At 41.9% G+C, this 25,832-nt stretch overlaps 1 protein-coding gene across 3 annotated transcripts in view; it reads left to right on the forward strand.

Annotated features, from left to right (window-relative positions):
- The window catches only part of TBX15 (T-box transcription factor 15), a 102,525-nt gene that overhangs the window by 14,317 nt on the left and 62,376 nt on the right, over positions 1 to 25,832 (forward strand). The window contains exon 1 of one of the 3 annotated variants that reach the window (XM_060139219.1): positions 656 to 776. The exons of the other annotated variants lie outside the window; for them this stretch is intronic. The gene's annotated coding sequence lies outside the window, so the exon portion shown is untranslated. Of the gene's footprint in view, positions 1 to 655; positions 777 to 25,832 lie in introns of those variants that run through there. 3 annotated transcript variants of the gene reach the window in all.

Consider the following 25,832-nt stretch of genomic DNA (forward strand, 5'->3'; position numbering starts at 1 on the left):
AGGGAAATTAACAATGGGTTTCAAGTTTTTGGTGGACCTGTTCACTGTCTTTCCATCATTTCCCACCCTCTCCTCTACTCTGAGTAACCTTTCCCACTTAGGAAGTCTCATGCCTCCAACAGGGATTTGTAGAAAAGCTACCCCCACCTCGACCCCCGCTTTCAGTGTGTGGACTTTAGTATTACTGTATTTCTTTGCTGTTTAACTGTAAGGTCTATCATATTCTTGTCTGTTGTACACAGTGATAGAAAAATGGCTTTTAGAAGCTAAAAAGAGAAAGATGTAAAGTCAATCTCTGTTTTAAAGCTTTACTTTCTCCTATTGCCCACCTCCCTCGGGGCAGGCAGCGACTGATGGGATTTGATATGTTCTTGCAGCAACAGAAGCATTTGAATCTCTGGGCCCGTTTCCTTGCTCGAGGAACCCATGTGGAGCCAAACCCTTGAAGTGTAGAGTGTGACAGAGGATGAGATGAATGCTGCAGTCTTAGGTGATTTACTGGATCTCATCCATGAGATCTGTCTATTTAGAACCGCTGCAAGATATGAAACCAGCCAGGCCTTGGCCAGTTCAATGTTCCTTTAGTGTTCAGAGCACTGGTTGTATGACCAGCATTAGTCCTGGGAACATTAGATCCCATCTGCTGCAACTGTGCGTTACCCAGATTAGACTGTGACATCACAGAGATTTAAGGCATCTCTGTGATATCCTGACTGGGTGGTAGGTACGGCAGAAGGCACCTCCTACAGACACAGGACAACCTGACTGCTGTGCGGGTGAGCAAATAGTAAACCAAGCCCTGGAGAGTGTGTGTGTATCCGTGTGTGAGTGCGCGCGTGTGTGTAGGGAGGGCTGGGCGGGATGGTGCCTGGGGGATGTTACGGAGAGCTCAGTGTAACGGTTCCCCAGCCTGTGTGGGTGAGTTTGTTCCGGATGTTAACATTTTTTCTTTGGGGCTTGACTACATTCTTCTCTTTCTTTGCCTGTTTTCCTGCCTGTCTGTTAGGCCTCCACAGCTGCGTGGCTCATCGCTGGTGAGTGTTGAGAATGACAGATCTGGCTTTAACGCAAGGGCAATTTGGGGGCATGTGTATAGGTAGATTTTGAGGCGTTCTCATCCAGCGTCTTTCCTAAATTTTGAGGATAATTTTTGGTCCATCATCTTGCCAGCTGGGTACCAACCCTGTGTTGCCTTGGATGGCCTCTGTTGGGGAATGAGTATGAAATTCTAAAGAAAGCAGACGGTCCTTCATATCCTAGAAGCAGAAGAAACTGGCTGGTGTGGGAAACTAAGACAACAGGTGGAGGCCAAAGAGGCAGCCTTGCGCAACAGTGAAGAGCATGGAGGGCGGGTCGGGGAGACCAGACCCCTGCACATGGTTCTGGCTGTGTGACCTTGGGCAAGTGACTGACTTCTGTGCCTCCGGTGCGTCCATGTAAAATGAGGGTAAGAATACCTGCTGCAGAGTTGTTGTGAGAATTAAGTGAGATAACAAATGCAAAGTGCTTGACACAGTGCCAGGCCCATGGAAGGTGCTCCGTATTACCATGCTCATAATGATATTTTTGGTAAATTTTGGAACTCAGAAACACTTCAGGTGTTCTTATGAGAAACCTTTTGGTGAGTGTCAGATAGGGTTGTCCCAACCTACCCTTCTTAGCTTATCTCCACTGCTTGTCCAATTCCCTTTACACAGGCTGACTTAAAAAAAAAATTGACATACATATTGTGTAAGTTTAAGGTATACAGTGTGTTGATTTGATACATTAATATACAGAAATATGATTACCACCTTTTGTGGTCTCAGCAACTTGAAGGTATATAGTACAGTTTGTTGACTATAATCACAGTGCTGTGCTTTAGATCTCCAGAACTCAATTATCTTCTAACTGCAAGTTTGTACCCTTTGACTAACATCTCTTTAATTCCCCCACACCCTAGTAACTACCATTCTACTCTGTCCTATGAGTTCAACTTTTAGAAATACAACATATAGGTAAGATTATACAGTATTTGTCTTTCTCTGACTTATTTCTCTCAGCATAATGCCCGCAAGGTCCGTTCACATTGTGGCAAATGGTAGGATTTCTTTCTTTCCCCTGGCTGAATAATATTCACACACACACATACACACACTTATATATATACACATATATGTATGTATATATATTTATATTTATATATCCATTTCTTTATCCACCCATGGATGGTCACTTTATTTTATTTTTTATTTTATAATTTATTTTATTGAAGTATAGTTGATTTACAATGTTGTGTTAATTTCTACTATACAGCAAAGTGATTTAATTATACATATATGTACATTCTTTTTCATGTTCTTTTCCATTATGGTTTATCACAGGATATTGAATATAGTTCCCTGTGCACGTAGTGTGTTTATATCTTAGCTGTTGTGAATAATACTGCAACAAACATGGAGTGCAGATCTCTTTTTGGGATACTGCATTTCCTTTGTACAGAGGCTAACTTTTTTTTTTTTTTTTTTTTTTTTTTGCGGTACGCGGGCCTCTCACTGTTGTGGCCTCTCCCGTTGCGGAGCACAGGCTCCGCGGCCATGGCTCACGGGCCCAGCCGCTCCGCGGCTTGTGGGATCTTCCCAGACCGGGGCACGAACCCATGTCCCCTGCATCGGCAGGCGGACTCTCAATCACTGCGCCACCAGGGAAGCCCCCAGAGGCTAACTTTTATTGTCCTCCATGCAGTTGCTCCTGCTCTTCCTGTCTCGAGTACTTTTCTCCTTCTCCTTCCCTAAAATTTCTTTTGAAGAAAGTTTATCCTACTTTCAAGACTCATCTTAAGCACCTAATATAAGAGAATTATTCCAAGATGAAAAAGAATAATTTGATATAAACGGTCATTGGCATGATGTACACATTCAAACATAGGATGACCTCAGAAGAAAACCACATATATCCATGCAGAGCTCAAGTCCAATTTGGATATTGCCTTAGGGAAGAAAGTTCTCAGACGTCACCAACATTTTCTTCACTTGGAGTCCGCTATAGGGAACTCCTCTTTTTCTTGGGTTCTGTGTTCATGTTATTTTATTTTTTTAACATCTTCATTGGAGTATAATTGCTTTACAGTGGTATGTTACTTTCTGCTTTATAATAAAGTGAATCAGCTATACATATACATATATCCCCATATCTCCTCCCTCTTGCGTCTCCCTCCCACCCTCCCTATCCCATCCCTCTAGATGGTCACAAAGCACCGAGCTGATCTCTCTGTGCTATGCGGCTGCTTCCCACTTGGGAACTCCCTTTTAGGGGCCTCTCTGTAATTTCCTCTCAAAATGGTGCCAGTGTGCATCTGTGCCTTTATAGTAATCAGGGAGTCTCAGCTAGGTGAACTGCAACTATCAAATGTGAAGCCAAGATGGTAAGAATACAGAGGTTCCCCACTGGCCATCATCACCATAAAGCTCCTCTTGAGAAGGGGAGGTCTTCACTGAGTAATCTGATTAGACCATTTATGAGCAAGGTTCCTGCCCTGCCTCTGGCTTCATAGAATCCCTACAGACTTTGCATTGCCAGCAGGAGAGTAATTTGCATTTCGTTCTTTCTTTTCTTGGCAGCATATACACGTGTTATCCTCTTGTTGTCCTATTAGACTGGATTAACCTGTAGACTCTCGGGCAATTGATGTCTGTAGCCAAGGAGGCAGTGACTTTGGCTGTCTCTCTTGGTTCTGTGGCCATCTCTGTGCACGTGCACACACGTACGCTCTCACAGTGCTTTTGATCGATCTTCTCTATGCTTTAAAATTGGTCACAGAAGAAGGAACAAAGTAGAAGCCTGTAAAAGTCAATCCTTTGTACCTTTCTTATGACACTTAACACATTTTGCCTTGAGTGTTAGCTTTTTGGAGGGCATATTTGTTTTGTAAGACTGGCAGAGCACTGTGACTCTCTCCTCTTCGAATCCCTGTTAACTCTTCATGAACATTTGCTAAACTGAATCGGTAGTTGTCCAACTTTAGTGAGGGGTATGGTAACCACTACAGCCACTTTACAAATGATTTGGCTTCCAGATGGTCCTGGAGGCCCAGCATGAGGTGTTTGCCAGTTGCCTCTAGATGTGATCTTGCACGTGTGAGTTGATATCTCTATACTCTGAAGTCTCTATCTGTAATGGAGATAAGACCACTGGATTTTAAGAAGGAAAGAATCTCTAATTGCCCCATTAACAAGAAGTTTTTGTAGCTGGGATTTGCCGAATGCTGTCTGCATGGAGTCTATTTCAGAGCTCTCTCCTGACCAGACACTAGCATTTGGAAGCACAATTAGTTTGTGGGAATAACTCTGCCTCATCTTACCCTGTTTGTTTCAGGCCTTATGTCCATGGCAGCCTCTGTTTTCTGCCCAGCAAGGGAGAAAATGAAAGAGAATAAAAGGCAATCTGAAAATCCCCAGTGTCAAACAGAAGTACAAAAATATCTCCAAATGAAAGACAGATTGCACAAGTTTGCCTGAGAAAGTAGAGTTGTGTTAAGCTGAAGCAGAATGATAGAAATTCTTCTGGCTGTTTCTTCCTATGAGCCGTAGGAATATGTGAGTGAACTGGCAGGAGGTCCCAGCTCAGGGCTCAGCCCCATGATGTGAAAGAAGGTGAGCTGTCAGGAGGAAAAAAGAGAAAACCCTCTGAAACACAAGGTAATCTTTGAGGAAGATAGAGGGCTGAGGAATGTGTGGCAGCTCTGAGAATGCTTTTCAGAACCAGCACAGTCATAAAAGAAGAGTCAGGGACTGAGATACAAAGTGCCAGGTACTTTTTGGTACCTGTCAAATTACATATAAAATCTGTGGTCTGATTCAGATTGTCAAGAAGAAAAACAGCCTTACTTTGCTATTTCCTTTCGTTCCTTATGCTCTGCCTTACTGCTGTGTGTAGCTGGAACTTACTTTAGAGGAAAAGGCTCTTCAAGCTTGTCTTTGTTTGGGCTCTTGGTTACCATGCCCACGTTGGTGGCTGACTGCTGGGACCAGCCCAGTATCACTGTGGGTTCCACAGGACTGGTGGCTTTCAAGCCATCACTCAATTCTAAACACAGCAGAAGGGAGACAAAATTACATGAAGGCTGACAGACCTGGGATGAGTTGATGCCTTGAGTTCCAAGTTGTGGGAAAAGAGAGCTTCTCCACAGTTTATATGTAAACAGCAGGATGACTCTGAGTCTGTCTTTCTCTCATTGAATATCTTTGATCCTGAATTGTGAGGATACTTCAAGATGAGCTTGTGGGTCCCTAAATGTTAATAGCCAACAGATTATAGGACGTGTTGAATGTCCTGGTGTCTTTTGGGAGTCCACCGTTCCAACTTAAGGCTTATTCTGAATCCTCTTTAGAAAGAGAATGTGATCCAGGAACTCAAACTTAGGAGGGGTGCACATGACAGCTCACCAAGATCTAGTTGTCGGTCATGAAGTATCCTGTCTCTGAAGGACAGCTGGGGTCTTCAGACGCTGAAGTGCAAAATATTATCAGCACCAACTTTTCTAATATCTGAATAGTCTCTGTAAATAAATTTATGTTTAATTTTACCCAGTGGGACTTATTGCTACGTCCTGCTATACCTCACTTTTCACCAAATGTGTACATAGAATCTTTGGATGATAAACTTGCTTTTCAATGTGCAAAGAGTGTTTGTTATTTTTGGTGATAGAGAGTGAAATGCTATGAAGGCAAAAAAAAAATCCATTGATAAAATGAAGACAAATTCCTATCACTTTGGTAATGCCAGATTTTCATATTCCAAATTTGCTAAAAGTAAGTCATATCTTCCTGTAACAGATTCTGTACTTTTTGTTTGGCCTTGAAAATAGACCCAGGGCTTCCCTGGTGGCGCAGTGGTTGAGAGAGTCCGCCTGCCGATGCAGGGGACACGGGTTCGTGCCCCGGTCCGGGAGGATCCCACATGCCGTGGAGCGGCTGGGCCCGTGAGCCATGACTGCTGAGCCTGCGCGTCCGGAGCCTGTGCTCCGCAACGGGACAGGCCACAGCAGTGAGAGGCCCATGTACCGCAAAAAAAAAAAAAAGAAAATAGAGCCATTTTGTATACTTGATGACTTGGATTTTACCTTCTGCATTGCAAAGCTCACAGATTCAGTGTATTTCTTTTTGGTTTTTTTTCATGATTTTTTTTTAAACATGCAGTACTGCTTTCTTATTTTTTAAAATTTTATTTATTTATTTTTGGTTGTGCTGAGTCTTAGTTGCGGCAGGCGAGCTCCTTAGTTGTGGCTCACTGGCTCCTTAGTTGCAGCACGTGTGCTCCTTAGTTGCAGCTGGCAGACTCCTTAGTTGTGGTATGCAAACTCCTAGTTGCGGCATGCATGTGGGGTCCAGTTCCCTGATCAGGGATCGAACCCACGTCCCCTGCACTGGGAGGTAGATTCTTAACCACTGTGCCACCAGGGAAGCCCCAATGTATTTCTAACTGAAAATAAAAGTGTCTCTTTTCAGGGAATTTCTTTCTTTTTTTTTTGCGGTACGTGGGCCTCTCACTGTTGTGGCCTCTCCCGTTGCGGAGCACAGGCTCCGGACGCGCAGGCTCAGCAGCCATGGCTCACGGGCCCAGCCGCTCCACGGCATGTGGGATCCTTCCGGACCGGGGCACGAACCCGTGTCCCCTGCATCGGCAGGCAGACTCTCAACCACTGCGCCACCAGGGAAGCCCGCCTACTTGGTTCTTTTCATGACACCACACACTAAACAAGGTTCTGCACTAGGGCTGACTGTCCAATGTATCTGAAGGGTACTTTACTGGGATAGATTCTAGGGCCCCAATCCAAATACTCCTTTCAGAAGATCTGGATGGGGATGTGGGGGTGAAGTCTGTGTTTTAGAAAAGTCCTCAGATGATTTTGATGGGCAACAGGTATGGAAACTAGTGTTCTCTGCCACTATCTTTTCATTGGTAATGCCTAGGAGACAAGGGACTTGTTAGTGCATGTTTGACATCTTAAATGAGTGCTCTGGACCTTGTATTTTAAAAGCAATTGTACTAGTTCTGCCGGCACCCAAATAAATGTCATAACCGAGAACATTCATTACTGTAGCAAGGACAGAAAATTACTTTTTGTTTTAATAGGAATGACTTGTGGCTCTTGAAATAACGTGGGGCAGTAAGTAAGATCTGATTACAGGCTCCCTAGGCAAATGAGGCTCAGGATGTTTTTCTGGTTGTGGCAACTACGACTTGTTATTTTATAGAGGTCATGGAAAAGGAGACTCCTTCAGGGTTTTAACATTGGCAACAGAATACCATTCTGGAAGTGAATTAAATTAGAATTAAATTTAATTTTATGCAGGTTAATTCAGGGAGCTCTGCCTAACAGTTGCAACTCTTAGAATGATATTTAGACCTGAATGAAACATCCAGTTGAATATAACACATGTTGGAAAGTGAAACATTTGGTTAACCGTTTCTTTTGTCTACACGACTTTAAACAACTGCTTTGTCTATTTTATCTTCTACTTGTCCCTCTCCTTCACTTAACTGATGGACGGGATCCACTGAATTGGTGGGTGAACTGCTGTTTTGATGGAATACAGCTATGTCTGTCAGGCATCTGGAGAACATAGCCCTGAGCGCGATGGTGGTAAAGATATTATTTGAAGTTATCTTGATTGAAATATTGCCTAATAGTGCTGCTACTTACAGGTCATTTCTTTAATTTTTACTCAGTGTTCCTACCACTGTGAAATCTGAAATGGCTACCAATTATGGGGTCATTTTTTTTTTGTCCTTTAGTTTTGAAATTATTCAATGAGAGGCTTGACTAAATCCAAACAATATTAAACAAATATGTTGGTTAACATTCTGATACCAAAGATTACTCCGAATCACTTGCAGATTCCTTCACAAATAAATGTGTAATTTGGTGAGCAATTGTTACTGGTCTGTATACCTTGGTATTTGGTGAGTCAGTATTTGGAGGTTGATTCTGTAAGTATCACAGGGTCAATCCTTTTGTTTTTCTCCAGTGGCACCTCTCCTGTACCTCTAACAGAATAGGGTAGTGACAATATTGGAGTACAGTTATTTGTTCACATATCCCCTGACTAGACCTGGCCTTTCCTGTACGTCAGGAATCTGTCTTTATCTCTGTGTCTCCAGTCCTCACACCACCCCTGCCTTGCTCTAATACATAATGATATAATAATAATAAAATAATATATCTGCGTGGCAATTAATGAACTGATCTTAACTTTGGGTTTTGTTTGTCTGATTGACTGTTTTGACTAAACCAAATGGCTAGACAATTCAGTCAAGTTGCTGGCTTCTCACACAACCGATCACCAGGGTAATATTGCTAATATTTTATAGTTGTATGGTAGTTTGTTTTCTCAGAGCAGGAAAATCATGATAATCTCATTTGATTCTCTCAAAACCACACAAAAGGGAGCTACTAGTCATCTTATTTTGGAGGTGAGGAAACGAATGAAGACAAATTGCCCAAGATCACAGCCAGGTATGAGCAGAGCCCTGGGACGGAGCCGTTGGTTTCCCATTAACAGCCTCCCCTCAGACTCAGTACTCCCACTTCCCTTACCCTGGGAAATGGGGTGGGGGGTTGGAAGATGAGCTGGAGGCAGGTAGAATACTGTTTTACTGTCTGAGGGCCTTTGAATGTGCAGTGGGTTTTCCTCTGGTTCTACGGGGGTCTGTCCGTGGGCTGGGCTTGTAGGCACGTGGTAGCGATGAAGACGGTTTCCTTCACTCTTCTTGAGGAGCCAGGGTTTCTGGGCCCAGAATGTCTACCTGTACGTTTCCTCAGCTGCTGCCCAGTAGGCCCAGGAGCACCTGCTCTGTACTATTTGTTAAATTCCTGCTGAGTGACAGTGATCATTAGGTACCTCCTTCTGGGGATGGGCCTCTGGTTACCTGTATACCTGTTCAATCAATGTCTGCTTGGCAAGTACGTTTGTAGGTTTTCCTTGACAGACTGAATCAAGGCCTCAAAATCACAAGGTAGGTTTTGTACTTTTCCTCTTAAAGTACCAGGCCCACCTCTGTGTCTTAGATGATCATACTTGTCCTGCAAGATTCTGTTCCTTAATAGGCTGTGACAGTTGTTACTTATTCTTCTCTTTTGCTTACAAATTTAAAAAACCCAAATAATTTGTACACATATTAAAAAATTCAGATAGGATAGAAAGTAATCACTGAAAAGCATAAAGTGAAAATGAATCTCCCATCCCTAGTCTCCTAGGTTATCATTCCAGGATCAGTCACTGTTACTACTTTGTTTTACATCATATAGGTGTGATGTCTATGAATCATTGTATGTACATATTTAATTGTGTATATATACAAACCTTTAACATTAAAACATAGAATGTGGCATAATACACACAGTACTTTGGACTTTATGAAGTTAGTTTCAAACTGTTTTACTGGAGATTGTTAAATAGACATACTTACAGGTTCCCCCCCCCTTCCCACTGTTTTAAAAGTCCCATAGTATTCCATTGTGTGGATCTATCATAATTTTTATCCAAACTATTTTAATGGACCTTTAGGTTGTTTTCAGTTTTTTGCTTCTATAAATAAAGCTCCTTGATTACTTTTGGGGCACTCTTGTGATAGCATTTATAGAATAAATTCTAGAAGTAGAGTTGCATAGTTGAAGTTATGTCATTTAAAATTTTGATGGATGTTCCAAAAAAGTTTGTGCAATTTACACTTCCACCCACAAGACATGACAGCCTATTTTCCCACCCACTTGCCAACAATGTATTAGAAAATGTTTCCATATTTGCTAACTAATATCCTTGTCTTTGAAAAATGTTTGCAAATTGATCTTGTCATAAATTCTTTTCAGCTCTCCCCGCAACTTCCCTATTTTTTCAAGGTACAGACCTTAAGTTTATGGGGCTGTAGGGCAATTCCTTCTTCCCTTTAAATAGGCATAGGGTTTTGTTTAATCGCTCAGGCGTCCCTGCTCCTCCATTTATTACCAATCGTTACTTTAACTTATTCTTTTAGGATCCTGGGGTGCAAGCCATCAGTGCCGGAGGCTTTCAAGGTGTTGAGTCAATAAGAAACGGCAGCAAACATTTCTTGTTAGTGAGGGAGAGAATAAAAGGCCTGTCACTCAGGGTTTCTGGGTGCAACTTTGGTTCAATTATCTTCAGATGTTTAAAATCAAGGCTGTTTCCAGACCATTTCAAAGAACAGCAGGGCAACCTGCTGAGAACTGTGTGAAATGAACACCCTGTTACAACTAATTAGTGTTACTGTTTTCCTTGCAGTTGGGGGTGAGAGGAAATACATGAAGGGTGTTTATCTCTTCCTGTAGTAGAAAGAGTTGGAACCACTGCAAAAGCCTGGAGGGGGACCCAGAGGATGCTTCCTACATGACTGTTCCCATCTTTCTCCAAAGAATGGCTGTGAGCCGTTATGATCCATGCTGCTTGTTCAGTCCCAGTGCTTCTGCGTCTTTGACCCATGCACAAGCTCTTCAGGTTGTTTTTACAAGAGGCCTAAGACAAATGGTGCATTCAATTAAATTCAACAACTATTTATTGAACACTTACAGCATGTTGATGAGTGAGGAATAGTCTCTGCCCTAAGGACTTTAAAATCTAGACAAAAAGGATAAATGAGTAAGTTATTTAGAGCCCCTGCAAGATTTTGAGGAGAGCGGTTATAAGTTTCAGGTGGGTTTGAACTGTGAGTTTTGTCCCTTACTGGCTCTGAAAACTTGACTGCTCAAGTCAAGCTTGCTTAATTCCTCTTGACTTCAATTTCCTTATCTGTTTAGGGCTGTTATAAGAATTACATAAAGGCATCCATAGTTAGTGATCAGTTAATGTCAGCAGATGTTTTGTCATCAGGGCTATGCCTTAGGAAGAGCTGTGTGATAGTAGGAAATGAGATGATAAAGTGTGGAATGGGGAGAGATAAGAATGGGGAGGTCAGAATTTAGTCAGGATAGGTGATTTAGTCAGGACGTGACAGTGACGAGAAAGCCCCAAGTGATGCTCCTTTGCCCTGGCCGAGACGGCTGCCTTATCCCAGCTAATGCCCTGGACACGTAGAGACGGCTCTGCAACACAGCAGCACTCCCGCCGTTTCAGTACAGGGAACGAGTCACACTTTAATCACGGCAGTAGTTCATTCACTCGTTCACCAAGCATTAACCTAGGCAGATAGGCTACTAGGTGCTGGAAGGCAGAAAGATGGATACATACCGTCCCTGCTCCCAAGAGACAGATATGTAAACAGACAAATGTAATGCAGGGTGATGAGCGCTCTGACAGGCTATGTGCTGGGTACAGAGCACCGAGCAGGGATGCCTGACCTAGCCTGGGTTGGGAAGGAGCCAGGAAGCAATTTTTAGTTTCCTGGTTCCCACCAGGTTTCCCAGAAGCAGGGCCTGGATGAAGGAAGACCTTGCATGAATTCCCAGTTCCTGTGCGGTCACCCCTCTCCTGCTGAACCCATAGTCCAGTACCACAGCCGCTCCCCTTCGTCTGTTCTCAGCCTCTCCTCCTACTGCTTCCTGCGGGTCTCTGGCTGTGGCTGCCCAGTGTCCATGACAGCAGCAGTAACAAATCTTTCCTCCCTCACCCCAAGAGGATGGGTTGGGCCAAGCCCAGGATGATTAAATTGCACCTCAGCCACTTCTGTGTTGACCAGGTCTTGGTTTCTGCCTTCCCTCCTCCCTTCCAAGCAATGAGTAGCTAAAATTTGGTATGACTGAGTCAGAGTGGCCCCTTGTCCCTACTTCCTCACACCGGCTCAGCTTTGGAACACGAAGGCCTGATCCTGAGGGAAACTCTGCCGGTTCACACACTAGTCTGCTCGGGAGGCTGTGTCATGTCCTATAAATTACAGCCCTGTGCCTCCTGCCCTGGCACGTAGGCCAGCAGCCCTTCCTTTCAACCTCCAGTCTGGCCTCCTGGTCACCCTACCTTGCTGTGTAAACTCTGGTGCTTAGGGGGACCGGCTCCTTCTTCTGGGGTCCTGGGAAGTTGGCAGCTGTGGACACCAATGCCTTGAGAAGGTTGGGCATTGAATCGGGCCACCGAGTCAGTTACCCCGAAGATGGGGGAGCTGGTGGCAAGGACGAAGTTACCAGTGTGGTGAAGAGCTGCAGGTGTTCTCTGGGTCTGATTTGCATCACTGTTTCCATCCAGTTGCAAAAACACGCATCGGGCTTTTGAAACTAGAGCTTGCTGGTATGAATCAGATGAAACCTGAGCTGTGTGGAAGGTGGCAAGTTTTCCAATGCAAGCCTAGCAAGTGTGCTTGGGTGGAAAGTCACGTCAGGCCCATAAACACAGCAAGCAGGAGAAGCCGCCAAAAGCAGAGGCAAAAATAGCTCAGGGGTCCCCATCTTGCCTCATTCAAACCCACCAGCTCCTGCCAGACATTCCTCTCCCTTGCTTTGCCTTCTTCTTGGTTTTTCTTTGTCTCTTCAAGTTTTGACTTGCTTCAGGGTCTCTTCAGCTAGCCTACAGGACTATGGTTGTCTTGCCAGTCTCTGAGTTGCTGGGTCTTTTCTTGGTGTGCAGGAGGGATGCAGAGAATCTGGTCTTCCCCAAGGGCTTCCTCTCTGGGAAGCCATAGGAAACATGCCTCTCTGCTTAGCCAAAGGCAATATATTCCAGGTGTCTGAACAAGGAGGAGAAATTGACTCCTAACTCAAGGTTTTGTGTGTGTGTGTGTGTGGTACGCGGGCCTCTCACTGTTGTGGCCTCTCCCGTTGCGGAGCACAGGCTCCGGACGCGCAGGCTCAGCGGCCATGGCTCACGGGCCCAGCCGCTCCGCGGCATGTGGGATCTTCCCGGACCGGGGCACGAACCCGTGTCCCCTGCATCCTGGACCGGGGCACGTCCCCGCGTCCACTGCGCCACCAGGGAAGCCCCTAACTCAAGTTTTCATCAGAGTGTTTTTGGATGTGTTGAATTTATGGCAGGTATTTATGCGTACTCTGGTTTGGAAGTCAGATTTCATCTCTTTCTCATTTGGTCTGTGGGTAGCTCTCTATTTGGTAGTAATGAATTAGGAGACTGAAGTAGGACTGGCACTGAAGAACAAATCTCTATATTTTGCTACTGCTCAGAGTGTTAAGGTGATTTGGGGAGATGGGTAAAAGATAATAGTAATGAAACAGGTGCTGTAGCAGCGGTAACTCCAGGGAGGGCTCAGCACAGCTTGGCAGACTGTGCTTCACAGACTGGAGCCCCTGCAGTGCTGACAGAGGTCAGGTACTGGCAATAACCAGGACCATCATGGCTCAGGCACCAGCCCGAGACACCTCATACATTTAACATTCAGATACAGAAGCCTTGCACACCTGGCAGACCACAGCTTTCTGCCTTCCAGCAGGGAGAGACGATGGTCTCTTTCGCAGATGTCTATAAATACATACTCTTACTTGCCTGAAAGCTTTCTGGCATAGGGGCAGAGTGTATCCCTCACAGCCCAGCATTCAGAATTGGGAGGATTCAGTGAGGTAATCGGGAAGCACCTAGCACAGACCCTAGTGCAGATCAGGCACTTAATGGTTTTTAAATTTTATTTTATTAAAGTATAGTTGATTTACAATGTTGTGTTAATTTCTGCTGTACAGCAGAGTGACTCATTTATACATATATATATTCTTTTTCATATTCTTTTCCATTATGGTTTATCACAGGATATTGAATATAGTTCCCTGTGCCTACAGTAGGACCTTATTGTTTATCCACCCAATATGTAATAGTTTGCACCTGCTAATCGCAAACTTCCAATACTTCACTCCCCCACCCCAAACCCCTTTGGCAACCACAAGTCTGTTCTCTATGTCCCTGCGTCTGTTTCTGTTTCATAGATATGTTCATTTGTGTCATATTTTAGATTCCACATGTAAGTGATATTATATGGTATTCGCCTTTCTCTAGGCACTTAATTGTTGACGTTCCTTCCTCTATTCCACCTCCCTTTTCTGCTTTCTTCCTACCTTCTCCCTCAAGGAAAGTTACCAGAACTTGCATTTAATTTCTCATTATATGTATACACATAATGAAAGATGTTATACTCTTTGACGATTGGTAACGCTTCTTTTCTCTGAGTTTGATTCTCTGTTAAATAGTATTTATAATACTGGAACACTAAACATGGTCTTCTACTGATCCTTTGACATCTCACTTACTGTCCTAATCTCTGTCTTTGCCTTTCCTAGGGTGAGACATCTGTTTAATATTTTCCTTGTTTGGAGCTAGGTCATTGGAAAACAGAAGAGGCAGGGCTGGCCAAGTAGAGTTGTTAGGGAACTGATGAGCACCTCAACATTGCCTAAGAAGGCAAGATATTGGTAAAATATGGGCTGGAACCATGGGTATTTGGCTACTTTGCTGTGGGAGGGTGGGCTGGTGGCGATATATGGGGATATTGTGGGAGCAGAGTTAAGTCCTAGACTGTGTTTCCTATTGTGGGGCTAGGACTAGGGAGAGAAAAAGCTTACTACACTAATCAAGATAATACTTTAGTGCAATATTTAAAAAATCAAAGTTAAGGTGAAAAAAATCCATAGTGAACTAAATATCAAAATATTAGAGTGATATTGGAGCCTGAGGCAAAAGGAAAAGTTGGTAGTACTGATCTTATTTGCATTAGTTTGCTTGGGCTGCTATAACAAAATATCATAGACTGGGTGGTTAAATCAGGGGTCCCCAAACCCCAGGCTGCAGACCAGTACTGGTCCACTGCCTGTTAGGAACCAGGCCCCACAGCAGGAGGTGAGTGGCGGGCGAGTGAGCAAAGCTTCATCTGCCGCTCCCCATCGCTCGCATTACCGCCTGAACTCCCACCACCACTCCACCACCCCCGCCCCGTCCATGGAAAAATTGTCTTCCACAAAACCAGTCCCTGGTGCTAAAAGGTTGGGGACTGCTGGCTTAAATGACAGAAATTTATTTCTCACAGTTCTGGAGGCTGAGAAGTGCCAGATCAAGGTCCAGCAGGGTTGGTTTCTGGTGAGGGCTCTTTTCCTGGCTTACAGATGACTGCCTTCTCACTGTGTTTTCATGTGGAAGAGAGAGAGAGAGAGAGAGAGAGAGAGAGAGAGAGTGAGAGTGGTCTAGTGTCTCTTCTTATAAGGGCACTAATCCCATTATGAGGGCCCCATTCTCATGACCTCATGTAACCCTAATTACCTCCCAAAGACCTCGTTTCCAAATACCATCACATTGGGGTTAGAGCTTTAACATACAAATTTTGGCAGGGACACAAACATTCAGTTCATACCACTGTCTCTATTTAATATTTTGATATTTTGTTCATTCCCTGGTTTTCCAGTGGTTAAGACTTGGCCTTCCAATGCAGGGGGTACAGGTTCAATCCCTGGTTGGGGAGCTAAGATCCCGTATGCCTTGTGGCCAAAAAACCAAAACATAAAAGATATTTGTTACAATATTGTAACAAATTCAATAAAGACTTCAAAAATGGTCCCCATAAAAAAATTGCATTAAAATATCGTTTATCTTGATAGCTGAATTTTTTGGTGCTTCCTTAAAATTTTCAGTCCTGGCCCTGCCTTAGGGAAACCCCTACTCTTGGTTCTGGGGTGGGGGCATTGGGCCAAGGCATCACCCTGAGCCAAAGGGTCAGGGTCTGATCACTCATTGGATTGTCCAGTGCTGACCAAATTCTTCATTTCCTATTTCTTCCTTGATTATTGTCAAGTGTATGGTTGCATTTTCAACATTTAATTATTTTCATTGTTTCACAGTACTTTGCATTTCATCCAACACTGCAATTAATTAAATATAGTATTCCACAATCAAGTCTAATTTTTACATTTCTCCTATAAATGGAGGTAGGCAGGAACCAGAGAACCCATTCTGAATGTTCAGCTTTGTTAGGCAAACTTTTGTGGTGACTTCTGCAATTTTGGTGTGTCAGCAGATTTAAGCTAATTTTAAAGACTACAAATGTCTCTTCAGCTATCTGATATTAAGGTGACTTTTTTCAAAAAATTTTTGAAATTTTCCTAAAATTAAGCATTTTTTAAACTTTTTGTTTTGATATAATATTAAATTTACAGAAAAGTTATAGGAACTGTGCAAGGAACTTCTGTCTGTATACTTTTTATTCAGTTTCACTAATTGTATATTTTGTTTCATTTGCTTCTGTCTGTGTGTGTATACATACACACACATTTATATAATTGTTTTCTGAACCATTTGTTAATAAATTGGAGACCTCGTTCACTGATACAATCTGTTATATAATCAAGTCTTTTAATTTTCGTTATTTGTCCTAATGTTCATTACAGATATTCTTTTTTGCCAACTCAAGATCTAATCCAAGATCATGCATTGCATTTGACTGTCCAATTCCTTTAATCTCATTTAATCTGCAGCACAGTTTCCTCAGCCTTTCTCCATCTTTCTCGACCTTGTTATTTTTTGAAATGCACAGCCCAGTTATTTTATAGGCCAGCTATTTTGGGCTTGTCTGATGTTTCCTCATGTTTAGATTCAGGTTATACATTTTTTTGGCAGGAATACCACAGACGTGTGTCCTAAGTACACCACCATATCAAGAGCACATGATATTGGTTTCTCCCAATTTTAGTGATGTTAATTTTTTTTTAAAGAAGATATCACCTAACTGCATTTCCCCCCAGTCTTTTTGTGACCAGTATTATTAAGATATAATCAATGTATAACATTGTATAAGTTTAAGGTGTACAATCTGATGATTTGATATATGCGTTTAATGTGAAATGATTACCACAATAAGTCCATTTTGGTGATGTTAACTCTGATCACTTGGTTAAGATGGTGTCAACCATTTCTCTCCACTGTAAAGTTAGTTTGTTCTACTTTGAAATCAATAAATAATTTATGAAGAGATATTTTGAGACTATGTATCTTGTTCCTAATCAAACTTTCACCCATTTGTTTTAGCATACATTGATGATTTTGTTCCATTTTATTTTGTTCAAAATATTTTAAAATTTCTCTTGATATTTCTTCTTTGACCTATGCATTATTTATAAGTGTGTTGCTTAATCTCCAAGTATTATGGGATGTTCTAGCTATCATTCTGTTACTGATTTCTAGTTTAGTTCCACTGTGGTCTGAAAGCAGACATTGTATTATTTCTGTTCTTTTAAACTCATCAAGGTGTGTTTTATGGCCCAGAATGCGGTCTATCTTGGTGACTGTTCCATGTGAACTTGAGAAAAATGTGTATTCTACTGTTGTTAGCTGAAGTAGTCTATAGATGTCAATTATATCAAGTTGATTGATGGTGTCATTGAGTTCAACTATGTCCTTACTGATTTTTCTACCTGCTGGATCTGTCTGTTTCTGACAGAGTGGTATTTGAAGTCTCCAACCATAATAGTAGATTCACCTATTTCTCCTTGTAGTTCTGTCAGTTTTTGTCTCATGTCGTTTGATGCTCTGTTGTTAGGCACATGCACATGAAATAGTGTTATGATTTCTTGGAGTATTGACCCCTTTATTATTATGTAATTACCCTCTTTATCGCTGATAATTTTCCTGCTCTGAAATCTGCTGTGTTTGAACTTAATAGCTACTTCTGCTTTCTTTTGACTTTTCTGCCTTTTGTGGTTTTAATTGAGCATTTTATATGATTCCACTTTCACTCTTTTCTTAGAATATCAATTATACTCTTTTTTTTAATACTTTTTTTAGTGGTTGCTCTAGAGTTTGTAATATACATTTACAACTAATCCAAGTGTATTTTCATGGGTAGTGTGAGTAATAATTTCTTTCTTTTTTTTTTTTTTAAATTTGACCACACTGCGTGGCATGTGGGATCTTAGTTCCCCAGCCAGGGATTGAACCTGGGCCCCTGCAGTGAAAGTGCTGATTCCTAACCACTGGACCACCAGGGAATTCCCTTATAATTTCCTATAATAACCAAATATTCCTAATTCTTCCCTTCCATTCTTCATTTTTTAATTGAAGTACTATTGATTTACAATGTCATGTTTCAGGTGTACAGCACAGTGATTCATATATATATATATATGAATATATATATGAATATATATGAATATATATATGAATATATATATTCTTTTTCAGATTCTTTTCCCATATAGGTTATTCCCTCCCATTCTTGAATCATTGCTGTCATTCATTTCACTTATACATAAGTATATTATTTGTATGTCTGCATATATATATATATATGCTTTTGCACATATGTATATACACATAAGCATACATAAATAAGCATATACATGCAAATATGTATATACACACATAAGCATAAAGAAATATATAAGCATTATTCTGTTATATCAACTAATAAGAAAAAAAAAGTTTTTATTTTACCTTCACTTATTCTTTGATGCTCTTCCTTCCTTTATGTAGACTCGGGTTTCTGACCTGTATCATTTTTCTTCTCTGTGAAGAACTTTTTTCAACATTTCTTACAAGGCAGGTCTACTGGCAGTAAGTTTCCTCAACTTTTACCTGAGAAAGTCTTTATCTTTCCTTCACTTTTGAAGGAGAATTTTGGATGGTTCAAACTTCTGGGTTGGTTGTTTTTTTCTCTCAACTCTTTAAATATTTCACTCCACTCTCCACTTTCTTGCATGGTTTCTGAGAAAAGGTCAGAAGTAATTCTTATTTTTGTTCCTCTTTAGGCAATGTGTTTTTTTTCCCTCTGGCTTCTTTCAAGATTTTTTTCTTTATCTTTGATTTTCTGAAGTTGGAATATGATGTGCCCAGGTAGTTTTTTGTTTGTTTGTTTTGTTCTTATATTTATCTTCTTTGGTGTTTTCTCAGCTTCCTGGATCTGTAGCTTGGTGTCTGACATTAATTTGGGGAAATTCTGAGTTATTATTGCTTCATATATTGCTTCCATTCCTATCACCCTTTTTTTTTTTTTTTTTTTGGTATTCTCATTATGTGTATGTTACACCTTTTATAGTTGTCCCAGAGTTCTTGGATATTCTGTTCTGGTTTTTTTTCAGTCTTTTTCTCTTTAATTTTTAGTTTTGGAAGTTACTATTTCTATATCTCCAATCTCAGAGATTCTTTCCCCACCCTTCTCCAGTATACCAATGAGCTCATTACAACCATTTTCCATTTTTGTTATAGTATTTTTAATCTGTAGCATTTCTTTTTGACTCTTTCTTAGAATTTCCATCTCTCTGCTTACATTATCCATCTATTATTGCATGTTGTCTACTTTTTCCATTAGAGCCATTGCTAATCATAGTTGTTTTAAATTCCATTAGTAATCATAGTTGTTTTAAATTCCTGGTCTGATAATTCCAACATCCCTGCCATCTGACTCTGATTCTGCTGCTGTTCAGTCTCTTCAATCTGTATTTTTTGCCTTTTAGTATGCCTTGTAATTTTTGGTTGAAATCTGGACATGTTGTACTGTGTGAAAGGAACTGTAGTAAATAGGCTTTTAGTGGTGTGGTGGTAAGGTGTGGAAGGGAGAGAAAGTGTTCTATAGTTCTATAATTAGTGCACAGGTGAGCCTGTGTCCTGGACTGTAAACTTCACCAGTGATTCTCAGTTTCCTCCTTCCTTCCCCTTGAGTGGTACAGGATGGATAGAGGGGTGCTGAAGTTGGGTAATTTCCTTCCCCCAGGTATGTTATGCTCTGGCAAATAGTTTCTTAGGGGAGGTCTTGTTGAGAAGAGAATGCTCTGGTGTATTTCAAAATGGTTCCCTTTTCCCTCTCCATGATGGAAGTATGAAGGTATTTTTCTCTGATATTCACTAAAAAGATCTCCTAGAGGTAAAACTCACAAAAGTGTGGGATTCCCCCTATAACTGGGTCTCCCTGGAGTTGCCTCCAGCAGTTGGTCAATTACGGTTTAGGTTTTCCTACCCTGGCACCAGTTCCTGCAGAGGTTTGTGCTCATGGGTTTCTGCTATGGTAAGTTGTGATTCTAAGTATCCCCCTCTCTGTCTCTTTGATTTGGGAGAGGGACTTGCCTTGTGACCTCATTTCTCTGACATATCTAAGAAGAGTAGTTGATTTTTCAGTTTGTTCAGGTTTTTACTTGTTGTTAAAGTGGAGTGATGACTTCTAAGCTCCTTACATGCTGGCATGGGAACTGGAAGTCTATTGATAATGACGTTTTTGTCTCCATCATTCCTTCTATATTTATTAGTTGACCTTTTACTCTAAGGAAGAGCTTTTCTTTTATATTAGTTAGTTGGTTAATTAATTAACTTGATTTAAATGAACTTCTGGGCTCTTTAGTTCCTATTTTATTTAATGGATTATAATCTGTTATTATTATTCACTTTGATACTCCAATCACTCCTGACTTGGCCAGAGGAAGTCCTTTCCAATTAGCTCCTGTGTGCTTTGACATGTTCCCAGTATTCTTTGAGCACTTTCTTACTTTCTGATGAAACAAGATGTTCTGGGCTTGACTTGTACGTTTTCTGCCCAAGCCCTAGAATAATATGATTGAATTTTAGTTCATTAACTATTTTCATTTTTGAGGAGATTATTCTAACTGAGGATGGAGTTTTGATTCCATGTGGAAAGTCAACTTGATGTTATTTGTTGTGTTCACTGTGCTATGCAGCATATTCTTTATGTGACATCATCAGTATTTCCTGTGAGAAGGTGTCATCAGTTAGTCTTCTTTGAATCTGCTTTGGTTCACCATTTCAAGCCTGGGTGTGATTCACACAGGTGCATTGATGTATAATTTTTGTTTAGGTAATTGATTTATTTGAATATTTGTTGAGAACTGCAATAAACCCCTCAGTTAACTAATATGCTTTTGTCTAGTGGTGGTTGGTTCTTTGCTAGTCCTTATAGATTCTGTAGAGCATAAAACATGGTTCCTCCTCCCAAGAAGTTTATATTCTTAAAGGGTGGACAAGAAGAGCATATACTAAGCCATGGCCAGTACTGCATTAAGGTATATAAATCATCACTGTGTTATACGGGTACCAACAGTAAGTCTGTACCAATTCTGAGAGGAGGTTATGGATGAGGATGGAGAAGGCAGACAAGATTCTACAGCTCACAGCCATCAGGACAGGAGGTCTTTACAGACCTAGGATGGACTCTGCACATTGACCTTGCCTGGAAAGATGAGATCTTTTATAGGTGACCTTTTACACAGGGGTTATAAATCTCAATAGGACATACATGGGGAAGAGTGGGCTGCTGTCACTAAGCCTCGGGGCTCACTAAATTTCCATACACAAGCATTCCTTGGAGCCTAGAACAGGATCATGGAGTTGAAGCAGGAGAGCATGACCTATGTGATTCTCTGCCTTTTTATCACTCCATGATTGTCCTAGAGCAGGAAGCTCTTCCTTTCTGTGAATTTGTTCTGTGAGCTGTGTTTCCAGACGCTCGCAGAAAGAATATTACCTAGCAGAAAAGCATGACAGGATTTTTTTTCTGACCCAACAATTTTATATTTCTATACTGTCTACATTCTGGTTGTAAGTGCTTTGGGGGCAGGGCCCTGCATTATACTTTTTGGCATCCCCCATTGCCTGTGCCCCCATTGCATGAATTATTCATTGATTGATTGGTTTTCTGAAAAACCCTGATTGCTTTGGGATATGTGTGATAGGAGATGAAATTTGTTGACTCTTGTAAATATAAAGCCTTTGCTGTGTTAGCTTAACATTGTGGCCCTGGAGTGGCTCTAAATTTTCCCTTGCAGAAGCAAAATTACCATAGCAGTTCCAGACCTCACTTTTCCTAAGGAAAAAATATATGTATATATATGTGTGTGTGTGTGTATATATATATATATATATATATATATATATATATATATACACACACACACACACACACCTATATCTATATATAGATATATGTGTATATATATATTTTTATATACATACATATATATATTTTAACATATTCTTCCTTATTTAAAATGCAGCTGGCCTTTTAAAAGAAGGAAGCTCCTATATACTGAAAAATTTCTTTTAAATAAAAATAAAACCATGGCCTAGATGATCTCCAGTATTGAGCTATAGGCAAACTTAGAGCAAGAGAGGCCTTCCTGGCAACCCTAAAATGTAGGTGACTTCTACATTGCCTGTGAAGATGGCTTCTGGAAAGATGGCGTACATTCTTCATACTCCCTCCTTGGGCCTTACTCTTGAGCCTGATGAAGCCTGAAGCTTGGTATCCTGTAATTCCTCCAACCTAGGAGGTGCTTAGGATTCTTCTGTCTTACTGGTATGGGTAGGTCTGGTGGAACCTGAAGGCTGTGCTCAGTAAGAACCTATTAAATCATGCAGCGCTCCCAGCTAGGATGTCTGCGTATATCAATTGTGGAAACCAACAGTTGGATTAAGGAAATCCCCCAACTTGAAATGAATATCGGCTTGAGTTATTAAGCCCAGAAATATTTCCTGTCTTTGAGATTTGGTGGTAGGCTATGCTTGCCTTGAGTTAAAGGGTCAGATTTTCCTGTAAGCACTTGAGCTCCCTTGCTATTTCGGGTAGTCACCTCTCCACACACATATGCTTCATCAGGAGTCGGAGCAGAGTGAATTTTGTTGGTTGTGTCCTGTGCTGCATTAGAATCTCTTCCTTGGTCAAGGGAACGCTCTTGTTGAGTTTGCCCCCTTCTGTGATCATGTTGTAGGGCTTTGGATTACACGTTATTGTATGTAATGCATCCCCATGTTAACAGGCATTCTTCCAAGTGAGGAAAAGACCTGGCCTGTGGTAGATGACGACTCTCCCTTGGGATCTCCTGGGGACAGGCTGGTGCTTTTAGAACTGCCGTGTGCCTTGATCTTAATTTATCTGTTGTATTCAATATCATTGGAAGCCGGGGAAAGGCCAAATACCTGACCTCCGTTCCAGGGCTGTGATATTGCACCCACTCCAAGCTTCCTTTGATCCTTGCTTTGGCAAGCCAAGTAGGGGAACTCCTTAGCTTTCCTTGGTCCCCCAAAATTCATCTGACTTTGAGAATTTGTGACATTTAGTCTTCAGATTACAGATTGATTTGATTGCTGGTTGGAGAACAAAAAGCTTTGACAGTCTACTGGAAAGTAGCTTTTCCAAGAGTCCATGTGAGGATTAGTATTCCTCCCAGCCATCACCTGGCTGTCATGGGAAAATTCTTGAGGAATAGGACATCGGGCTTTATTTGGTCTTCCTGGTTATGAGAACCTAGAAAGGTAGGCAAGGGTCACTATGGACAGCTTACAATATTCATGTTAAGTCCACTCCCACTGCAGATAAGGATAACTGCTTGGCCCGGTTAATTTTAGAGTGTTTATTTAGAATAAATTCAGATCTGCTGAAATAATGTCTACCTTTGTATGGGGCAAGAAAGTATTCACCAAAATTCATTAAAAGTTTTCATTTAGGAAAGAGGAGAATTGTTGACTTTCTTGAGTGTGAAGGTCAGTAAACTTAAAAAGGAAGGGAGGAAGGGAGGGAGGGAGAGAGGAAGGGAGGGAGGAAAAGAAAACTGAAACAACCCTGTGTGTAAAACATTAGTGCTGGGTTAGGAAGACATTGGTTTCAGATAATTCCCATATGTGTAACATCATACATATTATAAGCACTCGGCATTTCTCGTGTGTCATCCATTCCCATCTGAAATCTTCTGGTGTGAACTGTGAAATAATGAAACTGAATTTTAAAATGTGTTTTATAATTAGAATCAGTGGCTTTAATTCATTTTTTTTTTATAAAATCCACTTTTAAAGAGTATTATCTCAGCTGTCCACAGGCCAGAACCCAGTCCTTTGTAATATGGAAAAAATGTCAGTATTGGGTCTATATTTTTTTTAAATGAAATGCCCCCCTTTTCTCCAGCCTTCTTTTGTGGCTGCTTTCTCTATTTCATACTGCTCAGAGGCCTGAGCTGAGGGTAGATCTAAATATGAGATGTACCGTTGCTTCAAGTGCTAACAGCCTTTTCCTGGTGGTTTCCTGCTCTTGGTTTTCTGAGACAGAATTTCAAGTAAAAGAAGTACTCAATTTCTGTCTTTTGTGGGCTCTAGTGCAGGTTCTTAGCCAAGGAAAAAGTCCTTGTCAGCTTTCCGGGAGCCAAAGTGTAGCTGTGATTCTATTTGCTGAGCTTCCTAGGGCTAGTCTACTTGCAAAATACTTACACCCATACTTCATGTGGGTGCCCAGTCTGGGCATTTGTGGGTGTTTAAGCCTATGTTAGGGCAGGCTTACCAGGAGACAGAGGGATTAAACACCTGGAACTGATGGTTGGCTCCAGGGTTGTAAAAGGTCTTAAAAACAGTGGGCCTAAGACTGTTGCCTCTCAGAGCCCTGGGTGAGAGTGGAACTTGCACATAAAATAATTGAGAATTGAGTTTTAGTTTCAATCTGTGAAGGCATGGTTAGTTTTTGTTTTTGTTTTTGTTTTTGTTTTTTGCGGTACGTGGGCCTCTCACTGCTATGGCCTGTCCCATTGCGGAGCACAGGCTCTGGACGTGCAGGCTCAGCAGCCATGGCTCACAGGCCCAGCCACTCCGCGGCTTGTGGGATCTTCCCGGACCGGGGCACGAACCTGTGTCCCCTGCATCGGCAGGGGGACTCTCAACAACTGAACCACCAGGAAAACCCCCTTTGTTTGTTTTTTGTTTTTGTTTTTGTTTTGTTTTGAAGGCATGGTTGGTTTTAAGCATGTAATATCACTTAGAAAAAATTGCACTCCTTGTTTAGACTTGTATCATCTTACACCCCAGCCCTACGTTCCTGCCAGCTGAATGCATTGCTGAAGAGTCACATTCAGATTTCTAACACTGGCGAGGACAGGGCCTTCTCACACTTGCAGCAGCAGGGGTGGCACAGGGAAGAGAGAGGACCTTGTAGGGGCTGTAAGTCTGGAGAAGCAGCAAGGCCCATGTTGGGACAGGGGGCACTGACATCGGGCTGGTGACCTTTGGAGTGTGTGGTACAGATTGGCAGGGGTGGGAGCAGGAAGCAATTTTGGCTCAGGTCAGTGGTGACCTTCAGTTTTCAGCACACGGGATCAGGGACAATGGGGTGTTGCAACAACGTCCATGAGGCCGAGCAGAAAATGGCACCTGCGGTTGCAGCAGGTGAACTGTAATGACTGCCAAGGAGAGCTCAAGAGCCATTTGGAGACCCTGCCAGCCAGAAGGGGAGGACCAGGGCCTGGGATTCCACAGATCTGCTTCCCCAGGCTCAGGGCCAATGACTGTTGTTACAGTTACCCCAAAACTCCTCCAGTGGCCCTTCTCCAGCTGGGAGAAGTAGGAGGACACAGGCTACTCCTATTCCTTAGCAGAGAGACGTCCTGCTTCTTATTCTGGGGAATTTCACATTAGCAGTAGCCTGTGTGTGGAACTCCACAGAACTCAATGCGGGATTCTGCTAAGAACTTAGGATACCAAGCCAACTGGGGCCAGTATCTCCTACTGCTGGGAGATGAACTTTTTCCTCATTATTTTGTTATCTGACAGCTGCAACTTGGACATTGTTAGTCTCTGGTTAAGGAGAACCTTTGCTGTCAAGGAAATTTATTCCAATGTTTTGTGACATTACTGACGAAATTTACTTCTAGTCATTTGTTTTCTGGAGTAATCTGCCCTTACTGCATATAGCTGGATGACATCTGAATTCATGAGTCTATCTGTTCTTAAAAGTTTAAATTTGTTGCATATCAAAATTGCTCGTGTGTGCTGCTTTCTGGGGTCATAAACAGCGGCACCTATTCAGAGCGACACGCGCAGCCTTCCTGTCCGTCTTCACTGCCTCATTTGGCAAAGAACCAAGGTCACAGGCTGATGTTGAGACTGACCCACCTGCTCCTCCAATGAGAAACATGAAGCACATTGTGCTTTCATACCAGCAAGCTTTGAGAA

The sequence above is a fragment of the Lagenorhynchus albirostris genome, chromosome 2 (assembly GCF_949774975.1).
Source record: "Lagenorhynchus albirostris chromosome 2, mLagAlb1.1, whole genome shotgun sequence".
Classification (NCBI taxonomy): Eukaryota; Metazoa; Chordata; class Mammalia; order Artiodactyla; family Delphinidae; genus Lagenorhynchus; species Lagenorhynchus albirostris.